Source organism: Lonchura striata, chromosome 4 (genome assembly GCF_050655825.1).
Source record: "Lonchura striata isolate lonStrDom1 chromosome 4, ASM5065582v1, whole genome shotgun sequence".
Classification (NCBI taxonomy): Eukaryota; Metazoa; Chordata; class Aves; order Passeriformes; family Estrildidae; genus Lonchura; species Lonchura striata.
This window is the reverse complement of record NC_140706.1, coordinates 34,602,726-34,616,554: the sequence shown is the minus strand read 5'-3', so window position 1 is coordinate 34,616,554 and position 13,829 is coordinate 34,602,726. Positions and strand designations below refer to the sequence as shown.

The 13,829-nt window shown below is 34.3% G+C and overlaps 1 long non-coding RNA gene across 1 annotated transcript in view; it reads left to right on the top strand.

Annotated features, from left to right (window-relative positions):
* Positions 1-13,829, top strand: part of LOC116183617 (uncharacterized) — a 131,276-nt gene that overhangs the window by 71,264 nt on the left and 46,183 nt on the right. The window lies entirely within an intron of this gene.

The following is a 13,829-nucleotide window of genomic DNA, read 5'->3' as shown; positions in this document are numbered from 1 at the left end:
ACTGATATTCTAGGCGGACCAAAAGGCAAACTACTGTGTTAGGCACTTTACAAATAGAAAGCCAATGACAGCTCCTGTCCTAAATAATTTTAAATTTGCCTATGATTTGTGACAATTTAGAGAACTGCCTGTAAAATAGCAAAATAAAAGACCAATTAATAATGACAGCCCTTTTCCAACAGAATGCAAAAGCAATTCAACAAAATCCTTCAACAATTCTAACCATAAATATGGATTTTTGAGCTCCAGAGTGTCAGAATATGCATGACTGCAAAATGTGCATCTCTGACCATGTTATTCATTGTCCACTGAATTTCATGGCCCACAGCACTTGGTAAAATACCTCTGTGCTACTAATCTGAACTTATTTTGGACGAGACAAGAACTCTGACACTCTGCAGCTGAAGACAATTGCTGAATGCACAGAGAGATCTCTTAAAATACGTTCATCATTCTCTTAGAACCAGCAGTCACTGTTATGATGACAGGTGACCTAAGAAACTTGAACTTCTGCCAGCACATTCTTGAGTCCCATTATAGCACCATATAGGTATTTTTCACCTGATATAAGATCTTTGGTATGACCTTCTCTGAAATTTACTGACTTTATTGTAAGTGGTATCTTTCTAATACTGGCAACACCTTCATACATTTTAATGAGCTGCCCTGAAAATAATAGACTTTTGTCATCATGTTCAAAATATCTAAACTCTGAAAGAGTATTTCACATCAGCATCAATTCTTAGACTCCTATTACCAGCATCTATTCCTTTACATCCTCGAGGAAAAAGCTATCTTATTCTCATTTTAATGTGGCAAGGGGCATAGTTTCGCTGAAGGTCTGTTTATCCACATCTTGCAATTTCTTTGCCTATTAAAATAACTAATTCAATTTTTTTATTATTATTTATTGTGTGCTGCAGCTATAGTCTATATCACTATGCTTCTACCTTGGGCTCTGTAGCAAGTCAGTCTGTAAAACAAATGTAGGCCCATGATAGTCTGGTGAGGTGCAAGTGCTAGTACTTGCTTAGCAGTAGTTTTACAGATTTTAGTGGGTTATTTCAAAGAAGACATGCTTTAAAAAACCTAAAAAACCCACAAAAACCTTGTCCTTACCAGTGACTCCTGTATAATGATTGCTACCTCAACATTTGTATAAATGAAAATGAGACATTTGGTGCTCTAAAGTGTGGCAAGGAGCTGTATAAAAAAGCTTGATTATTTATTTAATACTGCCTTTTATTTTCTTTTTTGAAGTATATAGTTTGCAACTAACAGCAGGACATATTAAAGTATGGTAGGCACTAAACAATAAGTTATATGATATTTTTAGTTTTCTTAGCCAAGTTCTACTCAGTCAAGCAGGCCTAGAAAAGCTCATCTTACCCTTCTACTGATCCACAGTAACAAAATTAGATGGAAAACCTGAACTTAGCATGAACTACAACAACTACCCAAAGAAATCTTGAAAGACTGTTCTTTTTCAAGACAATATCATTGAATGCATCAACTGATTTCCTTAAACAGTGTTAATATAGCAACAGAGTTATATAATTATTACATAACATTATTTGTTTCTATTGTATTACTTTATATTTATATAATTTATAATATGTTATAAATATTATATGTTTTACTACATTAAGAGAATATATATGGAAAAATCTTATCTATATGTACAATGGCCCTAATGTAGCAAAACTCTTACCATTAACTTAGAGTTAACCACATAGTAAAGCACTCTCATTATCTTCAAGTAAATTACCAATATTCATGAAGTTAGGCATTTATTTAGAGTCTACTGAATTGAGAAATCATTTGTAGTTTTTGAGACCCCAGTGAAAAACTGAGTTTAGTGGAGAATAAGCTGCTACTGAAAGAAAACTGAAACAACCTCTAGAATACTGCAGTAGGAATATGTTTTCTATTAAACTGCCTGGGACCTATCCACAGATGAAAAGTTGAGTTTATATAATTCCATCTGGGGAAAAAATAATCCAATAAAGGAGCAAGCCCTCAGCTAGGGAATGCTAAAGTCAATAGCAATGGCATTTTTAGAAACTTTGCACATGCTGAAGACACACTTCTTTATAGGATTTTAATGCAACACTCAATATTACAGCATTAGACAAAGTGTCTGAGACAATATTATCAGCACTAGAAAACATTGCGTATGCACATATATTGACATGACTGAATTTTTGTGGGTTTTTTTTCTGTCTCCTCTTTTGAAAATATTTCTCGATGTTTTCAATTACTTTCTCTGTAATATATATTAGAAATATTATGCTTAGAAAAAAAATCCCACAAAAGAGCACCTGCCAAAAGCATTTGGAATTTGTATTTCAAACATTTTCATAAGTTTTGTTCAGGCAAGAAATACAGTGTCTGTTTTTTTAGTTATATAACTGTTTTTCAATGAGACACACAGGCTGTCTCACAGTACATAGCACTCAGACGTGCTAAAGAGGATCACAACAGCTGCTTTAGTCTTCAGGGCAGTCAGCTGAACCAAAAATTCATGGAAGGAGATAGAAATGAGAAGGTATCCTAAGGTGAAACTAAATGGCTGCTGCTTTTCCTGTTCTTCCTGCTGTGTTTTCATGCTGTGCAGTTGTGGTGCAGAAGAAAGACTTCATGACCCTTCCAGGAGACCCTGTCCACTGTACCCTGTGCTCAGGGTGCTCTCACAGCATAGTGACACAAACTTTTGGTTCCAAGCATCCAAAACAAATTAAAGATTTTAGTTGAAATTCTCTGCTGGTATAAACTAATGCAGCACTACCAGAGTCAGTAAAGCTTTGCCTGTTTACACCAGTGGAGAAATTATTCCTCTCTATAGAGAGATCTTGGAGTTCAGCTATCATGGAAGACTGATTTCCTGTCAATAATAAATGTCCTCAGTATCCTACACAAGTCTTCAGTTTATTGCCTCCAGACATTTTTTAATAGCTGCAAGTCTCAAGATGGAAGCAGATTTTTATGCTTTATTTTGAAGGGTAAGGATTGTTCAGAAAAGATACTTCCTGAGCTGCCCAGGGAAAAGACTATTATAACACTAGCGTGGTTCAACCTATCAGCCTAACTTGCGTAAGAAAAGAAACTTATTTCTTTATAACTTGTCTTTCATTCTCACATCCATTTGTTCAAAGACATCTGAAAGTCCCTGAGCACTGACCTGAATAAAATGAAGAAGGAGGCTAATAGAGTGTTCACCTACAGTATTGTTTCCTCTCTTGTTATTAGATGGATATGACCCTGTCTTTGATCTTCCTACAGATGGTACAGCCAAGGATGCCTAGAATAAAGAGTGTCACACTCCTCCTAGGAGGAAAGAAAGAAAGAGGAGTAGAGCGGGAATATGCACAAGCAAGGAAATGGCCACTCTGGTAATTACAACTGACAAAGATAAATGAGTAAGAATGTGTGAACATGGTCCTCAGTGGTCCTTAAATAGGTAGAAAATGTAAAAATGCAGCATGGGAGTTGATGAAAGCAAGGTGAAATGATACTGAAATAAAACCAGGAGTTTCTCTTTGATTCAGTAACACTGTAAGGGAAGTGATTAAAGAAATTAAATATTTTAAGGGTTTTTCTCTCTCTTGGTGGTTCTTTATGTACTAGCACATTGTTTATTTTTCAAGGGTATAGATCTTTATTTCTGACTGCTTGTCAAACACCAAGCTTATGTCTATTGTCAGATTACAGTAAAATGGTTCCTGTTTATAGAGATACATAACAAGGAATAAGGTAGTCAGCCCTGATGTGTAAGTAAGAGCTTCACCAGGAAGAACAAGCTACATATTTAATTGAAGAAATAGGTTATGTTCTTTTATGTGTTTATCCCAGAGTCTCTTTGGTCATTGCTCAGGCATTTAGCTTTTGGACTATGCAATCAGGAATTTGAATTATGGAAGCAATATTGTCTCCTCTCCTTGACATTAGACAGAAGAAATGTTACTATGGATCCTTTCCCCAAGACCCCCTCCCCCCTAAATATTTTTTAAATAAAATTACTAGCCAAATCTGTATTACTAAACATACATTTCTTCTCTGGGTCACAGATGGCTTCATACTATATTGGTACAACAGACTCAGCCCATCTATATCTGAGCATAGGTCTTTCTGAATCTGATTGGATAAACTCCAAAGAACAAAACAAAACAAAACAAAAAAACAACAAAACAAAATGAAACAAAACCAAAACCAACAAACAAACAAAAAAAAAACACCCCAAAACTGGAAAAAATATGCTTACCATTTTTTAGATGTGATTCAAGAGACAGTACAGAGAGGAAGGATTAATTTGCTCTTATTGACATTTTCTGTAGCTTCCACTGTTACTGTGTATAAATACTGAATAGGTACATCAGTGCTTTAGGCTGACAGCCACAGGACACTCTATCCCATGGCTCACACCACCCTAGGGGTATCTCTTCCCACGTACTTGTGATCCCAGGCTGTAAATGACACAGGAAGAAGAGAGTGCAAAAGGTTTCTTCAACTGTCTTCAGAATTTGTTTAAAATATGTTATTAAGAACCACAATTAAATACTGGATCCAGGTAGTGGCTTTAACTCTGCTACTTGGCTTAGTTTGTGACATTAGTTGCATCACTTAATCTCTATATATATGGTTCAAGTAGCCTTTTACTGTCTCTGTTTCAAGAACAAAATATTAGTATTTCTACACACACATACATATATACAGAAGCTCTGTGATGTTCAAAGGTTTTTAAGGTCTTCAGGTAAAAATCACTTGCCACAAGATTCAGGAAAGCATTTCTACACATCTTCAACTGAACATATTTAGAATGGCATTTGCTTTGGCATAATTTATAATTTACAGTATTTCTTTATTGTTTTTAAGGTAAATATATCAAAATCATAAGGACCCAAATAAGACCTCTGGTGGTGAGTGTGATTAAAAACTGAAATATGAGCCTATTCACTCATACCATCTGTTTTGTTAAAGCTCCAGAAGAGAGGAACAGTTCTACATAGCGATTAAAGTATATGACAGATAATCTTATCTGCATATTTTCTGATTGATTGAAAAGTAGGGAAATATATAATCAAGTAGTTAGGAACTATATTTGCTTCTAAAAATAAACTGTCAAGAATATGAGAATTATTTTGAAAAAGCAGACGTTTTTGAAACCTGAAATGTCTTGATTATCCCCCAGCATGTTGATTCTTCCACTTGGAGAACATAAAGGTGTATATTATAAACGTGCACCTCTCATAAGAGAATCTTAAAAGACTATCTTCCATATGGCAGGGAGTAAGGGGGAAAATGTCAATGCTTTTTCTTTAAGCAACAAATAATTATGGCACTAAATGAAACAAAGGTAACTTAGCAACAAGGTATTCCTTTTCTCATCTAGCATTTTCTAAAGAATTCCTACTGAGGCCAACCCATGAGTCTTGTGCTATTTATCTGCTTACTTGCACTGGAAGCATTCCACTTCTTTTTAGCAATAACGTCTGTGAAAAGCCAACCAAATATGAACAGTGATTATAAACTTGAAGCGCAAAGAGAAGACCTTGAAATAGTGTTAACTCCAATATTTCAGTGCTCTATAGATATAGCTTCTCTAAAGCTGGATTAATCACTTGTAACAAGTGGGCTTTTTCACTAAATATAGTCTTCTACACGTTTATGAAGTGTCACTGAACAGACTGCCTTTGAAATTAATGTGCAAATTTTAAAATGTTTGAGAAAGGCCTTATCCAAAGACTAAAGAATGGATGGAAACATTCCTACTGACTTCTCTTGACAGAGGCCAAATACAGTGTGCAAAGATATTTTATTTGATGGATTGTCCACTAGCTGTTTACTGCAAATATTGTTTAGGAATATAATTAGTGCCATTCAATGTGGGTTTATAGCAAGTAAGTCTTGTCAAACCAACCTTTTACAAATTTCCCTAGAAAATGTAACTATATATTTGAGTTATTACTAAGGCATTTAGCATGTATGAATGAGGCATTAATGTATGAATGCATAATTTTAATATATTTAATAACTAAAAATCTGACACAAAGATTAATGCTGTAAGAAATAAAAAATAAATATATAGCTAAATCAAAACTTAATTAACATGCTGATGAAAAAATAACCCATAATGGGAAATTGTTTTTAAAGAGGTTTTTCTTAGGGAGTTGCTGCAATGTTTGATATTGAATCTAAAGATATTCAATACATTTCTCAGCAATTTAATATTAAATTATAGATATAGATAGATAGATAGATAGATAGATAGATAGATAGATAGATAAGATAATTTTTGTATCATTATTTATGGAGGACATAAAGCATGGCAGTGAGTTTAAAAGATGCATCTTTTAAATCTTGGTCTCTCCTAAAATGACATGGCAGCTTAAACAGACATTTTAAATAAAATTTTGCACAAAGAATAAACCTCAAGGAAACACAGAATGAGAACTAGATGTACAGAATGGGAAATAAGTTTACTGAAAACAACTGTGGGAGCCAGTGGTCAGTGGACATGTAAGCGAAGACAAGTAGGGAAGGCAGGGAGTTTGCCTGTATATTCAGTGCTGCTGGAATCAAACCATATTTCTCCACACAGATGTGTAGTTCACTTGTAAAAGTGAAGATGGTACAAACCAGAGCCACAAATATTGTCTATATACTGCACAAGAATGGCTTGCTATGTGAGTAGCAATGGCACCTGTTTAGAATGGCAGAAATAAGACTGACAGGTGACCTGAATGAAGTGTTTTAGCAGTGCCATTGGATATAGGCTTATTTTCATTAGAGGTAAGTCATAAGAAGAACCAGTGACAGGAAACTGAAGGAAGATAAATTCAAACAAGAATTCGGTCCCCTTTTGTGATATGTTACTTTTATTTTCAAGAACAAAAATTAAGAGATATGTGAACAAAGCCACCAGTGGATACAATGAGTACACCAGGGTGGGTACTGGCCAAACCCATCTGTTGTCTGTGGCAGGACAGAAAAAAAGCAAAAGATATGGTTTAATTAGGCAGTGGCTTCATTAGCTTAACTCAACTGGGAACTATATCAGCAACAAATAACACAAAGAAGCTCATGAGCCTATTTTGAGTTCCTTCTGCCTGTCAAAGCCTCTGTTTGTGTTTGATCATCAGGGCAGTGCTGATGCCAGACTGAACTTCTGCCAGAATGAGAAGGAAGCTGGAAGAAGGAGTGCTGTTTTCTCTCTGCTCTGAGTAGTAAATCCTCCTGAATCTTGTTTCATAAGATACAGAAATAATTTCATGAAGTATCGGGGAACCTTCATGGGAGGTACTAGCAATTAGTTTGGTCAACTTACCCCTGCCTGCAGTCAGTAGCCAAAGAGATAACATTATAATTTTTTGTGAAAAGCTGAGGCATTTTCAATCTAGTCTATATAAGTGAGATATAATGACTCGTCATATTCTGGAGACCAGATTAGACCATCTGATGATTCCTTCTGGCCTCAGGTTTTATGAGTCCTTCACAATCCACTTTGTGTGCTGCCTCATTGGTCCTGTGAATCACATGCCACTGTTCCCATTCCCTGATTTTTATGACTGTGACCTTTATAAAGAGGAGTTCTTGAATAATTTAATGGAAAGGGGGAAAAGTGTGAAAGCAATCTAAAGAAAGGTAAATGAACAAGAGATAAGAAAGCCTCAGAAATGTTAGGACATTTTAAACCTATTTACAGAGCATAATAATCTGCCTGCTTATAGAGACACCAGATTTTAAACGTTTCTTTCCTGAAGGAAAGGTATCAGTGGGATGGAGTCATATCACTCATAATGCAGCATCTTTTTGGAAATTTTTACTCTTGCTCTAATATTCTCATTTCCCTAAATTCCAGGCCCATAGATATGATTTCACACAGCTCTTGGAATTCTCAAATTATGTTTAGTAGTAAATGCCTTTGAGTAACTAGTATCTTTTGGGCTTTTTCTGTTATATGAAATGATAGTGTGTCCTCAGAATACTTCCTAGATATCCCAGGTTGTTCTGAAAATAATTTGTCACAGATCTTTAAGGGGTGTGACACTTTTTTTCCAGGTACAATAAATTAAATCTGCTGATACCTGTGGTTGTAAGAGTTTCTGTTCTGTTTGCTGTTTCCAGGGAGTTTCCCCTGAAAGGGAATGCTACTGAAGAAATCCCTGTGCATGTCTATACTGCAACTAAGTTATTATGTATTGCTTATGTTACTGTGCAAATGGAGAGGCCTCCTCTTGTGCTTCATGTGGCTGTGGAAGTGCCATCCATGAGATAGCCTTCAACTTGACTGGTTTTATGCTTTTAAAAATGTATTTATTTATTTTTTTATTCACCAAGGAAGTCATAGATACCTTTTTTTTACTTTCTAGAGTTATCAGAGCTCTCTCATCTTTTTACTGCTTTTTCAGAACATTTTGAATTAATGCTATCTCTGAGTAGCTACACTATCTGATGAGTTTTTAATTTTTTTTCTGAAAGTGGAGACGGCTAATTTCTATAGAGAAACCTTTTGTATCTTAATGAATCTCAAAATAATTTTCTTTCCCAGATGAATATGCTAATTACATTGTTTTACTTTCTACATTTTGGTCAATTATAGTCATACCTTTTTTTTTTTTTTTTTTTTTTTGTGAATACAGCAACTTAAGGACTGTGAAAAAAAAAGAAATGGCAGCTTCTCTAAAGAATTGTGTCATAGTGCAAATGCCTGTATGGTCGTAAGTCAAAAGGTTTGTAAATACAAATCTTTAGAAAAAGATATGTGCTTAAGTCTGATTTCAGTGACACATACATGCCTTAACGATTTTGAAAGTCTGTGATATTACTACTTCGATTTTTGCCATTAAACAGAACAACAGACCAAGAATGATTTCTCCTTGTCTGAATAAAGGAATACATAAAAAATAATCCTTGATAGATAGTCATTGGTTTTCTGATGTAAAGACAGCAAGGGTGATTAAGTCTTTACAGTATGTCTTATTAGTTTTTGTTATAATGTAATAATAATACAACATGGCAGTTATTTAGATAAAAAGTGAACTTCTGAGGAGGCTATAATTGTTTCCTTTTTCTATATCTGCAGTGTAAATATGTGAAATATGTAAATATAGTTAAACATCTTTAATGCAAACATGACATTGGAGCTACACTATGGAAGGGAATAGGCATGTTTTTAATGTAGTTTGGCTTCACAATATTGCAAATATCTTTAAGAAATATTTATAAGAAGCTTGAATACATTTTCATATCTCTTGGGATTTACATTGACTCAAAATTTAAATTTAGCAAGATATACTACAACCATTTTGTCACCCATTGTTAGGTATATTAGCAAATGCTTAGCTTTCGATGAAGGTGAAGTGGGTTAGATGATGAATCAATATTTGAACTTCTGCTGTTCTTACAAACCTTCTGGTAATTATTTAATTTCTAAATACATTCAATTTCTGTCATGCCAAGATCAGATACCAAATAAAATAGAGGGCTGCTGAAGCAATCATATTAAAAAACCTGAAAACTTTTAATGAGATGTTAAAAAGTAATGAGATTAAAATTCAATATATAAAACTTGACCAAAATGACAGGTTTTCTTAATCAATGTGAGACAGATAATTGGCTCTGTCCAAGTTATTCTATCATATAACAAAGAATGTCTTAATCCAAAAATAATAATCAAAATAAATTGAGTTGAACATTCAACTTCTCCCCTATTACACATGAAAAGAAAATAAGAGGCTAGATAAGAAACTTTGAAAATAAAGAGTGAAAATGAGCAAGGGGTAACAAAAAGTTAAAAAGTAAATCAGTTATACATGACTGATTAACAAAATTCTATTTTTTTTTTTATAATTTGGTAACAAATTAACTAAGAACAAAATTAAATTAACTTCTTTGAACCACAGAGATGTAAGGTTTATTTTCAAAGTAAGCTGTTATTCACTCTTTTAGAAAAGATAGTAGAATTAAGTCTAAGGACTACCTTTGAAGAGTAGAGAATATCTATAGGAAAATCATTGCATTAAGGAGTAGACCTGCCATTGTGACAATGTTCTCTAACACACTTATTAAGCATCCCGTCAAACCCCATTCTGCTCATCTTTCCATCTGGTAAGAAAATGATATCACTCCCCCTTTCACTTCCACTTTAGCATTACAGTAAACTGCTGTGTGGCTTCAGACACTAAGATGTCAAACTGCTGGGCTGTGAATGAAGATGAATGCATGTCTCAGCAGAAGGGTCAGGCATAAGAGACAAATAAGAGATTGTTTTTCCTTTTCCTGGCAGCAGAATCTGCCCTCTGTTTTCACAAGGAATCTTAGAGATGGAATTTAGTGACAAAAATCTAGAGAAATTTGGTAAATCAAGCCCATGGAGTACCATCTCACTTTTCCTCACATTGAGGGTCACTTGTATAAGGTAACTTTAATGCACTCAGTAAGGAAGACACATTCTGGTCTTCAATATATATGAATACTTACTGTCGGTTCAGGAACCCATATAGGACGTGGACTGGACATGCTATGAAGGAAATCAGAATAACAGACAAATAGAACTCTTGTGAATTTATAACTTAATATGCTTGAACAAATTGCTATGATAAAATAATTTGTAGCCTCAGGGGGTGGGGAAGTAGGGGTGGGAAGAAAACTGAGTATAGATTTTCCTAATTAGTGAAGCATCACTTTTTTTCACAAAACAATTTGGAAACTTCAGCATAGATTTTGACACCTATCATCTTATTTTGCAGTGAAGGTGGTGAATGGAGAAGACAGTAATTATTTATGTAGAAAAAAACATGGGGTTTGTCACTAATGCACCATTGTTAGAGACAACATTGTAGATGTTTTGAACTGCTTTTGCTATAGAAAAAAAAAAAAATTACTTAATGTTTGAAGAAAAAGGAAATAAAAAGGCTTACAAGAGGAGAATTTTGCCTTGCTTTTGTTAAGATGAGAGATAATTTTCATTTGACTTTAGTCGCAAAATTTTACTTTACTCAATTTAAAGAGTGATTGAAGAATACACATCTTTGTAAATCATCCCTGCAGTTCCCTCATCCAATGCTGTTTCATCCCTTGGAAACCTTTGAGAATAATTCCAGTTGTAATTTGAAGTTGTGCCATCTATTTTACATAACAATTTTTTTTTTTTTATTCATTACTAGTGATGACGTTTAGGTTTTAGAATCAATTCAGAGCAAATATTTAGGAGAACTTTAGAAGCAGGACATAAATGCCTGTCAACAAATATTTAACTAGTTTTCATGAACTCTCTGTATTTCTTTCCTTAATTTATGTGTATTTCTTTCCCTTAGACACTTCTGCCTTACTGATGCATTTGTATAACCTAATCAATTTCTAAACTCTTGTTAAATTTTGTCCATTTAGTACATAGTCTAACCTTTATGTCATTACATGTAATATACACTGAACTGATGATGATGAATTAATCAGATTTCCATATTGTCTTAATTATTTATAAATTTAATCTGTATATGGAAAATGGAAAGATACATTGTTGTAACCAAGGGAACAAACTCTTTTTTGGTGTACCCTGACAGCACCAGGAAGGTCAAAGAGAACAATATTTCTGTCAACAAAAAGTATTCATGCTGATCAGTATAACTTCCATGTGCTGTCCAGTATTTCAGCATTTGCCTGTTGTTTTTTGGATCAAGTTATAACAACTGTTTTTTAGAGTATTTTTTACATGGAAAGAAAATAAATTATTTCTTGGATGTATTAGAAGTACATTGTTACATGATATTCTAGTTTTGAATAAATAACTATTTGTATATATCAAAGGTATAACACTTGGTATTTCACTGGCTGTTGGCTAGATATTAAACCACCAAATTTTGACATTTGATATTTATTACAAAAGATTCTGGTTGCATAAGATCTCCATGTATTGAGGTACATGGACTTTGATAACTAAATGTATGGATGAGGTAGCAATACTTAGTAGGATTTGAAGATTATTTTGTGTCATAACCCAAACTTCTATATTTTTATGCTACTGAGTACTGGCTTATTTTATAAAAATGTTAGTGATAATTATCTAGAGAACAAGATAGTGAATTATTTATAGTACCAAAATATGTGTGGGGTTTTTTATTCAGAAGACAACGACATGGTTTTAATTCACCAGTTACATGAGCTGGAAAATTTTCTGGAGTATACATTGCAATGTACAACTCACATTTTTTCTAGGAGTATACATTGCAATGTACCTTTTCAGTGGTGACCAGGCAGAATATTGGCTATACAGAACAGTTCCTTAGACTGATCCTGTAACAGGCTTATAAATCTCTGTGAACAGATGGGACACAAAGGACAGTCAGAGACCTGCACCTTAGTCATATAGCTCATAAATATATACAGTAGAGATGGAAAGAATGAGCTAGCATGAATAGCTAGAATAAAGACTTAAAGTTTTAGTGGAGATTGAGAAGTTATCAGGGTCAACACACACATGGTTATAACTCAAAGGACTCAAGGGACAACCTCAAGGGACTATGTAGGGACTATGTGGGAATAATATGCAGATATAAGAAGTCAACCCAATCTATGTAGAGTGAATCTGAAACAGAAATGGGGAAATATAAAAAAGGGATTTCAAAATAGCTGGTTTTCATTTAAAACAGAACAAAACAAGAAATGGGTGATATTGTGCTAGAAAATTGCTTTGATCACTTAAGGTCTAAACCTGGAATATGCCTCATTGATTATGAAGAGAAGAAGAGATTTAAGGCAAAGAGTGAACTAAATATCATGAAGTACCAAAATAAAAATCATTCATGGTTTGTTTCAGGGCTGGTGTTCCAGCTCACCATCTAATTTATACAAAGAAATTTGTGGTCATAGAAAGATGTCTAAGTTTTTTTTTATTCTTCTTTCCTTTTCCTCTCATGTGATTCTCCTTTTTGCTTATTATAAGTTCTTGGCATAAGTGATATCTCCTGGGGAATTCCATTTTTTATTTGTGGTGACAGAATGGATGAGATATGCTTGGAAGAACTGGGTTCCACAGAAGAAAAATATGCAGCTAAGTATAATAATATTGAAAAATAAATCAATAATTTTCACAGCATGTGAGATCTGTCAGGGCAAGGAACATAGTCAGCTAATTAACGTCCTCTTCAGTTCGTATCATTCCACTACAGTGGGACTCTAGATTGGCATAGCACACCTGCGATCACCTTGAATAGCCACTGGATGTCACTGATGATCCACTGAAAATCAGCTTAACCCTTTAAGCATTATCTTGTTATGCATGGAAGAGTCAGCAGAGAGGTCACTTACTCCCATGACCTTGGGGATGTGAATTGTCTATCACCAACATCTGCAACGACACATAAATAAGAAATTCTCAAAAGAAACAGAGATATGGTCAACTGCAAGGCACACCATGAGTTAGGATACGTCAAAATAGTATTTGGATGTGAGATGATGGCTACTTATAGCTCTTGAAAACGTGCTATCAAGCCTTCCTGTATGTTCCAATACATAACAACCCAGGTGGGAGGACATATTTTTTTAGTATTGGACAGTGTCCTTTTCACAGTACACACAAACTGACTGAAAATTTGGTTTTCTTATTTAAATGTTTCAACAACTCTGGGATCTTTCTGGAAAGACTGCAGCAATTCTTTCCCTTATCTGGGGAACCTAAATTGCCTTAGTTTGATGAGAAATAAATCATTTTCCAGCATGTTTCTTCTCTCTCAAAGATAAAATTCCCAATGGCAATTCAAAGGAGAGACATAGATAGTTTCCTGCCATGGCAAGAAAAGTAGAGGAATGAGAACAACATCAAAACCAAAGCA